This window comes from Lepisma saccharinum, chromosome 2 (genome assembly GCF_977018435.1).
Source record: "Lepisma saccharinum chromosome 2, izLepSacc3.1, whole genome shotgun sequence".
In the NCBI taxonomy this organism is placed as follows: Eukaryota; Metazoa; Arthropoda; class Insecta; order Zygentoma; family Lepismatidae; genus Lepisma; species Lepisma saccharinum.
In genome coordinates, this window is record NC_139230.1 from 147653614 (window position 1) to 147665506 (window position 11893).

Genomic DNA, 11893 nt, shown 5'->3' on the forward strand with positions numbered 1-11893 from the left:
CCTTGTTTTCGTACTTGAGTTACGAACGATACGTGGAGTTTACAGTTGGTTTTTTTTGGAGAAACTACAGTAAGTAGTGGATACGACCATGTGGATCAGTTTTGACAATTGGCCGTTTTGATCCTCGTTCTCCCATGTTTGAAACGGAACCCGGAGTTTTGAAGACGTAATTTGGCAATTACGAGAAGGAAGTATAGAGGCGACAGGACAAGATACTGTGGATGTTCGCGGACAGGACTATTGGAATGTCTCATATCAGTTCTCTAGTAGCCGCCACTGATGTGCCACGCAGCCCGATTGGTACCGTTTTGAGGTATGTACTTTTGCAAGCATTAACTAAGTGAACTGTGAAAGTGTTTTCCCGACAAATGAACGTGTCACTCAACAACTAAACACGAGTTGCGATACCCGCCGGAATGTCAGAAAAGGAAAACTCAAATGAGAAGTTCATCGACGTTTTCTCCCCAATTTGCATCGCGTCGTCGCGGTTGCACTGATTGGTCGTGACGTGACTTTTGTTCCATTCCCTTTTATTCGCAAGGCAAGCACTGACTGTAATTAATTGGGGATATTAAAAAAAAGGAGGGGAATACAATCAATAATTTCCGTTGGCACTCTAGTAAATAAAGTAATCGCTTTATGCATTTTTGACGAAAAGAATAAGAGCATCAAAGGATCGGGGGGTCCCTTTTCCCAAGAAAAGTTGTAGTCTTACAAAGCCAAGAATTGATGTTGTAACTTTTAACGGTATTTTTGTAACCGTCGTACGTTTATATACACATGTTATTCGTTCAACTAATTTATTATATTGTTACAAGGGAATGTCAAACTTTTGAACATTCGTTCAATTCATCAAAGAAAGAATTGTTGTTGTTACATGGATGTATTTGTTATTTGAATGAGAAAAAATATTAACCATTCTCCGTTGCGAGGTTAATATAATAAAATTGACCACGCGTCACAAACTAATTTTTGTAGTACGTGTTTGTTTGCCATACCAAAAAAAACTGTACCTTAGATCATAAATTGCACGAAAATGAGCTTGTGGTTGTTCGAATATGGAGTCGCGGCAAAACTTACGTTCTAATTTAAGGTTTATGTGATCATAAGAGAGAAGGAGGGGGGCAAGTTTTTTGACGTCAGTACGAAGAAGCCGCTTGTTTAACGCGCCGTATTGTACCGATTTAATTGGTTCTCAGTTGAGACTGAGGTGGTCGTACAAAATACGTACCATTAACCTCAAACGACAACATTTGTAACCGTTAGGTTGAGCACGCGTAATTTGCTTCCACGGCCTCATTGCACGTCTTCCCCCATTTTTTTGCTATTTAATTGAGCGCCCACCTAATTAGTTACAAAGTTTTGGTAGCAGATCTGGTTCTCCATACATCCATTTTTCCGCTTTACGTCTTAAAAGAAAAAAAGTAAGAAAAGTTTGGATTCACTTCTTTTTTAATAAAAAAATTTCCCCCCCCCCCCATTAGAACCTTTTTCTTTCTCCCCTTTCCGGGACGTCTGGTTGTACCTTATATATATATATATTATTTCTTTTTGCAAAAGGAACAATTAATTGGGCCTAATTTTGGAAAAAAAAATTTTCCTCATTTTGAAATTTTGGTTATAGCACCGCGGCAGATTCCCCCCCCCCCACTAGAACTTTCTTTTTCCCCCTTCCTGGACGTCTGGTTTTGTAATATTGGAAGGGCTAGTTGGTTTTACAAAAGGTCTGCAGTCGATTATATTTCTTTTATATTTATATTTTCCTTATGTTGCAGTTCCGTATTGTTATCTCGTATGGGATAGTACCATTTACCCTTTTGTTTTGGTTATTTACTCTTTTGAATTTGGAACAGATTTTTCGAGTGGTTTCAATAATGTCAACCCCTCTTCCTGACCATGTGTACGGCTCGTCGACCTTCCCATTTCCGCCAGTGACTATACAACCTTCCCCCTTTCAGCAGACCCCATCTTCATACACCCAGAGAACTTTTTTTACCCCCCGATTATTCACATGTTACAAACCACATTAGATATTCCGCAGCAACAGAACTTTTACAAGCATTACCGCATACTGATGGTTTAGACCCCGACCAATTGTTTCTTTTTTGCTAACTATATATAAAACCTTTAAACTTAATCTTTTGGATTTAGAATCCTTATTGTTAATGGCGTTTTCATCCACTATGGGACTACTTCGGGAGGTTTGGTACACCTCTCTTATTGAGAAATTTCCCTGGCCAACGTTCACACGAGTTATTTGGTATCGTTTGGTTCCCTTTTCAAAATTGCAGATCTTATTGAACAAATATCTAATGCGTCCTCAGAAAACCGATGAATTTCTTTCTAGCTATTTGCATGACATTTTTGACGCTTTTCACATATTACCCATTGATTGGTCCGAATCTAGTCTTTTGGAATCGGTCCTGTTGAATTTACAAGATGCCACCCGTCTACTTTTAATGGGTTTTAATCGGCCCACTTCTATGGTCAATTTTATAAATTTATCTAGAGAAATATGTCCCATGGAATTACGTCGTGTAGAGCAACAAGCCGAGGAATACCCCCCACACTTGGGTGTCTCACCTCCAACCCCATTGCTTGTTCCTGTAGAACATCCACTACCGACTAGATCTGCATTTCCTTCCCCTACCCCTCCTTTAGAAACCTTGGATACGTCGGACGAGTTTCCTTCTCGTGTGGTTCCACGGACTAGTGTTAATTTACCGAATCCTATGTGTTCACATTTGGGCACTCAACACGTTTCGGTACCAGCGGCTACCACCTTAACGCATATTGAACACCCTTTGACTATTATTGAGACAGCTGTACCGATTCTTAATGCCATCTTGAATTCTACACCGAGTCGCATTCTTCTCGATTCGGGAAGTTCCGTGTCCTTGATTGCGAGGGGATTTTTGGCTAGCTTACGCCCCAGACCTCCCGTTCGTACAGACACTACTCGTAAGTTACAAACGGTCAATAGTCAGGCTATACGCCTTGACACAAGTGTCGTATTGACCTTGAAGTTACAGGGTTTATCCTGGAAATGGAATTTTTGGATCTCAGAAAATTTACCCCTTCCCGTTATCCTTGGTTCAGATTTTTTTTCTCATTCCAAAGGTACTATTTCTTTTGAACATTTACTTGTTTCTTTTCCTTATTCCACTGACCTCATTCCTTTCGCCTCGTCCGTACCTCCCACCGCGCAACACCAGGCACGGTCTCCGGAAGACGATAGCCCTCCTCCTTTACTGGAGGTTCCCTCTAACATAACAAGTTTATTACGTGAATATGATGATGTAGTCACAGAACGTGTTGGCAGTTGTACACTGGAACCAGTGTCTATTCCTTTAATTACTAATGTTCCCTTTCGTTCTAAGCCCTTTCAATTAAACCCTACACAAACGGCCATTCTCCGTCAACAAATTCAGGAGTTGATGGATCAGAACATCATAGAAGCGTGCGCCTCTCCTTACGCATCCCCTTGTTTCCTTGTTGATAAGAAGGATGGTGGACATCGCCTGGTATGTAGTTACAAGCATTTAAATAGACTGATCGCCTATGACAACTTTCCACAAAGCCGTATTGATTTGATATTTCAACATTTACAATCGGCTCGGGTATTTTCTTGCTTGGATCTCTGTCAAAGTTTCCATCAGATACGGCTGGATGAGCCCAGTAAAGACTTAACGGCGTTTGTCACCTCTTTCGGTCAATACCGGTATACCAGGGTTCCCTTTGGTATCAATCTGGGTACTCAACTTTTGACGCGTGCTTTAGATAAAATTTTGGGTCCATATAAATTTAAATTCCTGGTCACATATGCCGATGACGTCTTGATCTTTAGTCCGGATGAGGAAACTCACCTGCAACATCTACAATTGGTTCTTCAAGCATTTCGAGAAGCTGGATTAACTGTTAATCCCATTAAGTCCAAATGGATGCAAAAGGAAGTTAAATACTTAGGATACATTTTACGTGAGGGACAGCTTGTCTTAGATCCCGATCGTATCTCTGCGATTCAGGACATACCCCCCCCCCCCCTAGGAACCTTAAAGCTGTCCAGCGTCTTCTTGGATTATTGGAATATTATTCCCGCTTCATTCCATCATATTCAGAGTTGACTTCTTTTCTTACAGATAAAAAGAAAAAGGGCATAGCCTTCACATGGTCCGAGAGTGACCAACAACAATTTGATCACCTCAAGCAGGTTTTTCTTGAACATACGGTTTTAGCTTTACCGGACTTTTCTAAGGAATTTGTCCTCCAATGTGACGCTTCGGGTTTGGCATTAGGGGCTACTCTTAATCAACGTATGCCTGATGGGTCTTTACGCCCTATTGCGTTTGCTTCCCGTAAGCGGACCGATATGGAACGTCGACAATCCATATACGAGGCCGAATGTTGCGCGATCGTTTATGGATTCAAAAAGTTCGAGACTTATTTAACAGAGAAGCATTTTACTCTTCAGACCGATAATCAGGCTCTTTCCTGGCTTCTACGACACCCTGAGCAATATGGCAAATTTGGGCGATGGTTGCTGTACCTGTCGCGATTTTCGTATTCAGTCGAACATATCGCCTCTCGACTAAATCCTGTGGCCGATTGTTTGTCTCGGATGTACTCACCTGAGGAATTCCAGGTTTCTCCCTTACCAGTTACCTCTCTTGCTTGTGCGGCACCTAAATTCCAAATTATCCCCTTTAGTAAATCCGATATTTTTGATCTTCAACAAAAAGATTCAAATTTACAACCAATAGTAGAACAATTACGTGCAGGTCAAAAATATAAACATTATGCTTTGTATCATGACTTACTTGTTTGGCAACCCCCACGCTCTACAGCTTCCTTAGTTGTTGTACCCCACACTCTTCAACATCTGATTTGTCGCTATTATCACGATACGCCTATGGGAGGTTCACATTTGGGTATTCAAAAATGTACTAAGAAAATAATGTCAGTCTTCTGGTGGCCATCCTGTGTTCAAGATATTAAAGCCTATGTCAAGTCTTGTGATACTTGTCAAAAGGCCAAATTGGCCATACGAAAGCCTCCGGGGTTCTTGTCATCTGAGATCATAAAACATCCTTGGCGACGCTTATATATTGATCTTGTTGGTCCCCTTGTGCGTTCGTCAAAGGGTCATTCTTATATTCTAGTAGTGGTGGATGCCTTTTCAAAATGGGTTTCTCTTTATCCTCTTCGGGGACCTACATCAAATCAGATAGTGGAAAAGCTTCGCTCTTTGTTTCTTGTGTTTGGGGCTCCTTGCGAACTGGTGTCGGATAATGCTTCTTATTTTCGATCCCGTCATTTTAATTCCTTTTTGTTTGAATCTCGGGTGAAACATATTTATACTAGCTCCTACTACCCTAATCCCTCATTGGCTGAACGATTTATTCGTAACTTAAAGGTCTCCTTAATAGCGTATCATTCCGATGACCACACCAAATGGGATATACACTTAAATGCTATTTCCTTTGCCTTTAATACAGCAGTACATGATAGCATTCAAACTTCTCCATCACAAATATTGTTTGGACGGGACATTGATGGGCCCATGAATTTTTTCTGGGAATATCAATCAGACTCAGAATTGGCCGGTCCTCCTTCTGCCGACCGTGCTAAATGTTGGGCTCAGGCTTTTCACCATTTACAAAAGGCTTGGGCTACGCGGAAAGCCAGATATGACCCCAAAAGGCAACCTTCTTCCTTCAAGGTAGGGGATATGGTTCTTTACAAAACATTCCCACAGAGCAATGCCTTTCAGAAAGTCACCGCTAAACTTCAAGAACGTTGGGCAGGTCCTGCCAAAATTTTTAAGCTTTTGGGTCCGGTAACAGTTCTTCTGGTGGATCCTGAAACTGAGGTCTTTCTTCGTAAAGTGCATATCGCACATATCAAGCCTTATTTTATTAGGGATGAACCTTCACCTGATGTAGATTTGTCGGATACCTACGTTGCTTCACTATTGCAATCGTCACGGGGACAGACTTATAATCGTCCACAGCGTCATTTTCCAGCGCTATACTGCAATTTTTGCCGGCGAACTGGACACTCCTCACAGCACTGCCGACGTCGTCCCTCTTCGAACAACTACAATCCTCGGGTCCCATGAGTTATGAACAGTGACAGGTTCATTTAGCAATAAGAATGTTGGACCGTATTAATACTGTTATGTGTATCTTAGAATATTAAGGGTTTTATTATGGATTTTGATAATGTATGTCTTTCATTATGTAAAGGTGTTCCCTTATGTTCATTGTTGGAACACTGTTTAACTTATAACCATTTGTTAAAACATGCTTATTTCAAGATGATTATAATTTGCATAACTCATATTAAACTCATTTAGTAACTTGGATCTCACTTGTAGTATATTCTTGAGGATATGTCTATATTTGGCTGTTTAAACAAAAACAAAAATTGTAATTGGTGCTCTTATCTCCTTTTGTATTCCCTTCCTTTCATGTTTCCTCTTTTCTTTTCTATTTTCTTCTATTTTTTCCTTCTAATTTGCGGTTTTCTTTATTTTTCATGGTTTACGAGGAAACCTACAAATTTACGTACCATCTCGGAATTCTGGAATGAGGCATCTACTGGAATGGCCAGCCTATCCTCTACGTACAAAAAAATAGTGGTCTTACGTGTTCTCCGGAATACTTCTACATACTAGTGTACATCCCGAGTGCTTTCCTTAATTGTTAGTCCCCCCCCACAACAACAAAAAAAACAACAAGTGCAACGCAACCAAGTATACTATCATCTTATTCTGTGCAGTACAATTCATACGCATCAACCAAGGAATATTATAGACTATTTATAGGCGTATACGGGTAACTTTTTGGAAAATAATGTTATGTATTTTCATAACTTATAATCGTTAAGTGTTTTTCATATTTGCTTGTTTCATTTCATTTCAGATTGCAATCGCTTCATTCATGTCCATTTTTTAACATCACATTAATTGTAATTATTAATTATTCAAATTTGCTATGTTTCAATTTTATGGGATGTTTTATGTATATTTATTATGATATTGGCTATTGACTTATACAAGGTAACAGGTTTCTTGGGCAAAATATTTTTCATGTTGTTTAATATGCAACATGACATTGTGTGTATTTGGCTTATCTATTTTAATGTTCATCGAGTTCTCTAACACAAAAAAAAAGGGGGTCATGAAATGCTCTCATATATTTATATCTACTTATTTGTTACGGGTTTCATTATATTTATGGTGCTACGGGTGCTCATACTATATTGATTGATTCAGTGCCTTGCGTGGGAGATTTCCTTTTGTGCTAGAGGGGGGAGTTTGTGACGTTTTTTCCCGCAAACTGTAATAAAAAAGTATTACGTTAATTTATTGCGTGGAAAAGCCCCACATTCCCCTCATTCTTCGGTACGCCTGTGCGTCAGTCTGTTATTTGGCGGCTAGTTGGTCGATTGACCGCTAGAGGCCCTCAGTGGTAAGTTCCTTTTTTTTTGTGCGATCACGATCGAAAGGAAAAAAACAGTTCGTCAGTTGCACAGGAGCAGGAAGTCACGACCTCGATTTGTGGGAGCGAGCAGGAACTCGTATCGCTAGACATGCCTCAGTTTGGCTTTCGATGATCTGCGGTAGAAGGGGACCACGCTATTTCATTCAAAACACGGCGTGGAGTTGCCCTTGTTTTCGTACTTGAGTTACGAACGATACGTGGAGTTTACAGTTGGTTTTTTTTGGAGAAACTACAGTAAGTAGTGGATACGACCATGTGGATCAGTTTTGACAATTGGCCGTTTTGATCGTCGTTCTCCCATGTTTGAAACGGAACCCGGAGTTTTGAAGACGTAATTTGGCAATTACGAGAAGGAAGTATAGAGGCGACAGGACAAGATACTGTGGATGTTCGCGGACAGGACTATTGGAATGTCTCATATCAGTTCTCTAGTAGCCGCCACTGATGTGCCACGCAGCCCGATTGGTACCGTTTTGAGGTATGTACTTTTGCAAGCATTAACTAAGTGAACTGTGAAAGTGTTTTCCCGACAAATGAACGTGTCACTCAACAACTAAACACGAGTTGCGATAGGGCCTCCCCCATGGCGCAGTGGTAGCGTCGTTGCCTTGTAATCAAGGGGTCCCGGGTTCGATACCCGGTGGAGGCACAAGTGGTTCGGATCCCACTTTAAACTGTAGGTCCAGTCCCGATTAGCCATACTGTGCATAAAGTGGACTTAAAACACCAACTCAACAACAACAACAACAACGAGTTGCGATACCCGCCGGAATGTCAGAAAAGGAAAACTCAAATGAGAAGTTCATCGACGTTTTCTCCCCAATTTGCATCGCGTCGTCGCGGTTGCACTGATTGGTCGTGACGTGACTTTTGTTCCATTCCCTTTTATTCGCAAGGCAAGCACTGACTGTAATTAATTGGGGATATTAAAAAAAAGGAGGGGAATACAATCAATTAATTTCCGTTGGCACTCTAGTAAATAAAGTAATCGCTTTATGCATTTTTGACGAAAAGAATAAGAGCATCAAAGGATCGGGGGGTCCCTTTTCCCAAGAAAAGTTGTAGTCTTACAAAGCCAAGAATTGATGTTGTAACTTTTAACGGTATTTTTGTAACCGTCGTACGTTTATATACACATGTTATTCGTTCAACTAATTTATTATATTGTTACAAGGGAATGTCAAACTTTTGAACATTCGTTCAATTCATCAAAGAAAGAATTGTTGTTGTTACATGGATGTATTTGTTATTTGAATGAGAAAAAATATTAACCATTCTCCGTTGCGAGGTTAATATAATAAAATTGACCACGCGTCACAAACTAATTTTTGTAGTACGTGTTTGTTTGCCATACCAAAAAAAACTGTACCTTAGATCATAAATTGCACGAAAATGAGCTTGTGGTTGTTCGAATATGGAGTCGCGGCAAAACTTACGTTCTAATTTAAGGTTTATGTGATCATAAGAGAGAAGGAGGGGGGCAAGTTTTTTGACGTCAGTACGAAGAAGCCGCTTGTTTAACGCGCCGTATTGTACCGATTTAATTGGTTCTCAGTTGAGACTGAGGTGGTCGTACAAAATACGTACCATTAACCTCAAACGACAACATTTGTAACCGTTAGGTTGGGCACGCGTAATTTGCATCCACGGCCTCATTGCACGTCTTCCCCCATTTTTTGCTATTTAATTGAGCGCCCACCTAATTAGTTACAAGCGGTACCACCTTTCGGAGCGTGTTGTGTTTTGTAATACGAGTTCGAGTCCTGGTCACGGGTATTTTTTTCTTGTCAGTTATTTATTACGTGTGTTGCATTTAATTCACGCTTTATTGTTGAATGATCTTCTCGGATTAATATTAGAGTAAATTTTAAAATTATTTTTACTCGTATCTTCATATTTTTAGAAGTTTAGAAAGCATCCTTACTATTAACATCATGTTTTTTCGCTCAACAACATGCATAGAGAGATACAAAGCATGCAGTCAAATGTACAATATTTACATATTAATAATAATAATAGTGTTTATATCGACAAACCGTTATTATTAATGTCTCGACTTTCGAGTTCTTCACGCTTCTTCTGCAAGAAAGTATCTGCGCTTGCGCCTCATAACAGCATTTCCCCCACGTGGAATTGGCCTTTATTAGAAGAAAACCAAATTTGTATTGCTGTTTTTCGTTAATTTATTTCGTAAGCATACAAAATGGATGCACAGCCATTGTTCCTATCGTTTCACAATGCAATAGCGTGCTTTCTAGCGCGGCGTGCTTGTAGTTCTATATTTAAACGCCAGGCTGTGTGCCAGTCGACACGGTTTGAAACTATACTAACAGATGGCGCGCAGATCGATTTCCTGTAATTTCCGTGCTTCAGAATTGCCAACACACTGTTTCGGAGAACGAACCATGGTTTAGTTAACTGGCAGTTACTTTCACATTGAAAAACCCGGTGCTGGTTAAGACTGGCTGTTATTTCCAACTGGCAGTTAGTTAACAGAAAGATTAACAGGACTTTGAAAAACTGGCCATTAGACTATATTAAGCAAAGTCACCTGGATGTAATTTTCCTGCAAGAAGTCGGGACCGATGATTTCTGTCTGGGCAGTGAATATACCGTGTATAACAATTTTACTCACAATTCTCTAGGAACCGCCATAGTTGTGAAATCAGCAGGGCGATTCACGAAAATGACTACAAAATCGAGTCTACAACGAAGTAGTAATTTTTAGTAGTAAAAGATGTAGTAAAGTGCGATTCACGAAACCGTCTACTAAGAATCGACTACATCTTTAATGGACATTTCCACTCAATTTTTTTTACAACAATTTTAAAAACTACACCCTGGAAAAATTACCCCTGCAAGTTCTCGCGTTTCTCGGCGTCCAGTTTAAGGGAGAAACGAGACTTCCAAAGTTCCGGGGCTAGCGTTGCGCTGAAAACACGCCGCCGCCATGTTAATACGTCACGCCTTAGAGAGGGCTCGTTTGTCGTCTGCTTCGAGCGTCCAGTTCCGGATGGGTAGCCCACGGTCCCACGGTGAGCGAATACGTGCAGCAGTTTTACAAATCTGTACCGATTTAAATAATGGAAGAAGGAGCGATAGGAGAAAGGAAAGCTATGCTTTGTAATGATCATTCTTCTATGAAATATCAGTGCTGCTCACGTGCAAGATAAATGAAAGGGTTCAGCTGCGTGTGTATTCTCAGGCCATGCGAAAAATATTGCTTATAAAATTGGTTGCTGACCAGACACTCAAAGATATTTTTTAAACTTATATTTATCGAAATTTACCGTAACCTATGTAGTGCAAAATAAGAATTTTCACATTCTTCACTTTATTTATAAAGCCTATTTAACTTTTTTTTTCCATAAAGCAATTTCAGTTTGTGTTCCATTTCTGTTGCGCAAATTATGATCAAATATTTTTGTGCAGATAAGAGAAAATACACTGAGAAGATTACATTAGTTGCACAGTACATATCTATACTTAGTTTATGTATAATTATTACAAGGAAATAATATGTATAACCATGGGCGTATTTAAGGGGGATTCAACGGGTCCAACCCCCCTCTTTTTTTGGTTTAATAAAATTACCAGAGTTACCTGTTCTATCCGCTTGTTCATAAAAATTTCTTCGTACTTATTTCATTCTCTTAAATTAGAGACGAATAGGACAGGATACGGATGGGAAGGAAATTTCGTAATTCCACACACCAGAAGGGACTGCAGACCAATGTCTGCAATTTCCTGAAAGTTTCGTAATTTCTGCGATAAGAAACTGCATTGAGACTGCCAAATCAGTAATTTTCTCCCCCTCGAGTCATCTTAAAGATATTTGGTTTTTAAAAACGCAGTGACACAAGATGAACAGAAAAGTATCAATACTAGCGTGACTTCGTGACTACATACACACAACTTTGTCGGGTCCAGCACCCCCTGCTCCCCAACAAGCTTCCAGTCAGCAGTGTCCTGGATTTTTACTTACGAAATAAAGCAACCCTAATCATGCCAAAAGTTGATCCATCCCCCCCGTGAACTATATATAGGCCCATGTGTATAACAATATCCCATACTGAAATGGTACGATATATTTTGAATTTTGTTCTGCGAAAAAAGCCGCCTCATCTCGTTACCCCGAACGTTCTCGTTGAGAGTTGTAAATGTCTGTCTGGTGTTTATTTGTAAATATCTCATAGACAGTCTCGTCTCGATTTATAAACATCCGTCTCGGTTTGGAAGGGCAATTCTCGTTCTCGTCTCAAGTCTCGAAAAATATAGAATTAATAACGTATGCATCATTATAAATACAAAATAAAACTTTTTTTTTGACTCCTCGTTTCGACGGTACGAGCCCTCGAAAACTGAATATTATCCTGCTTATATATGCA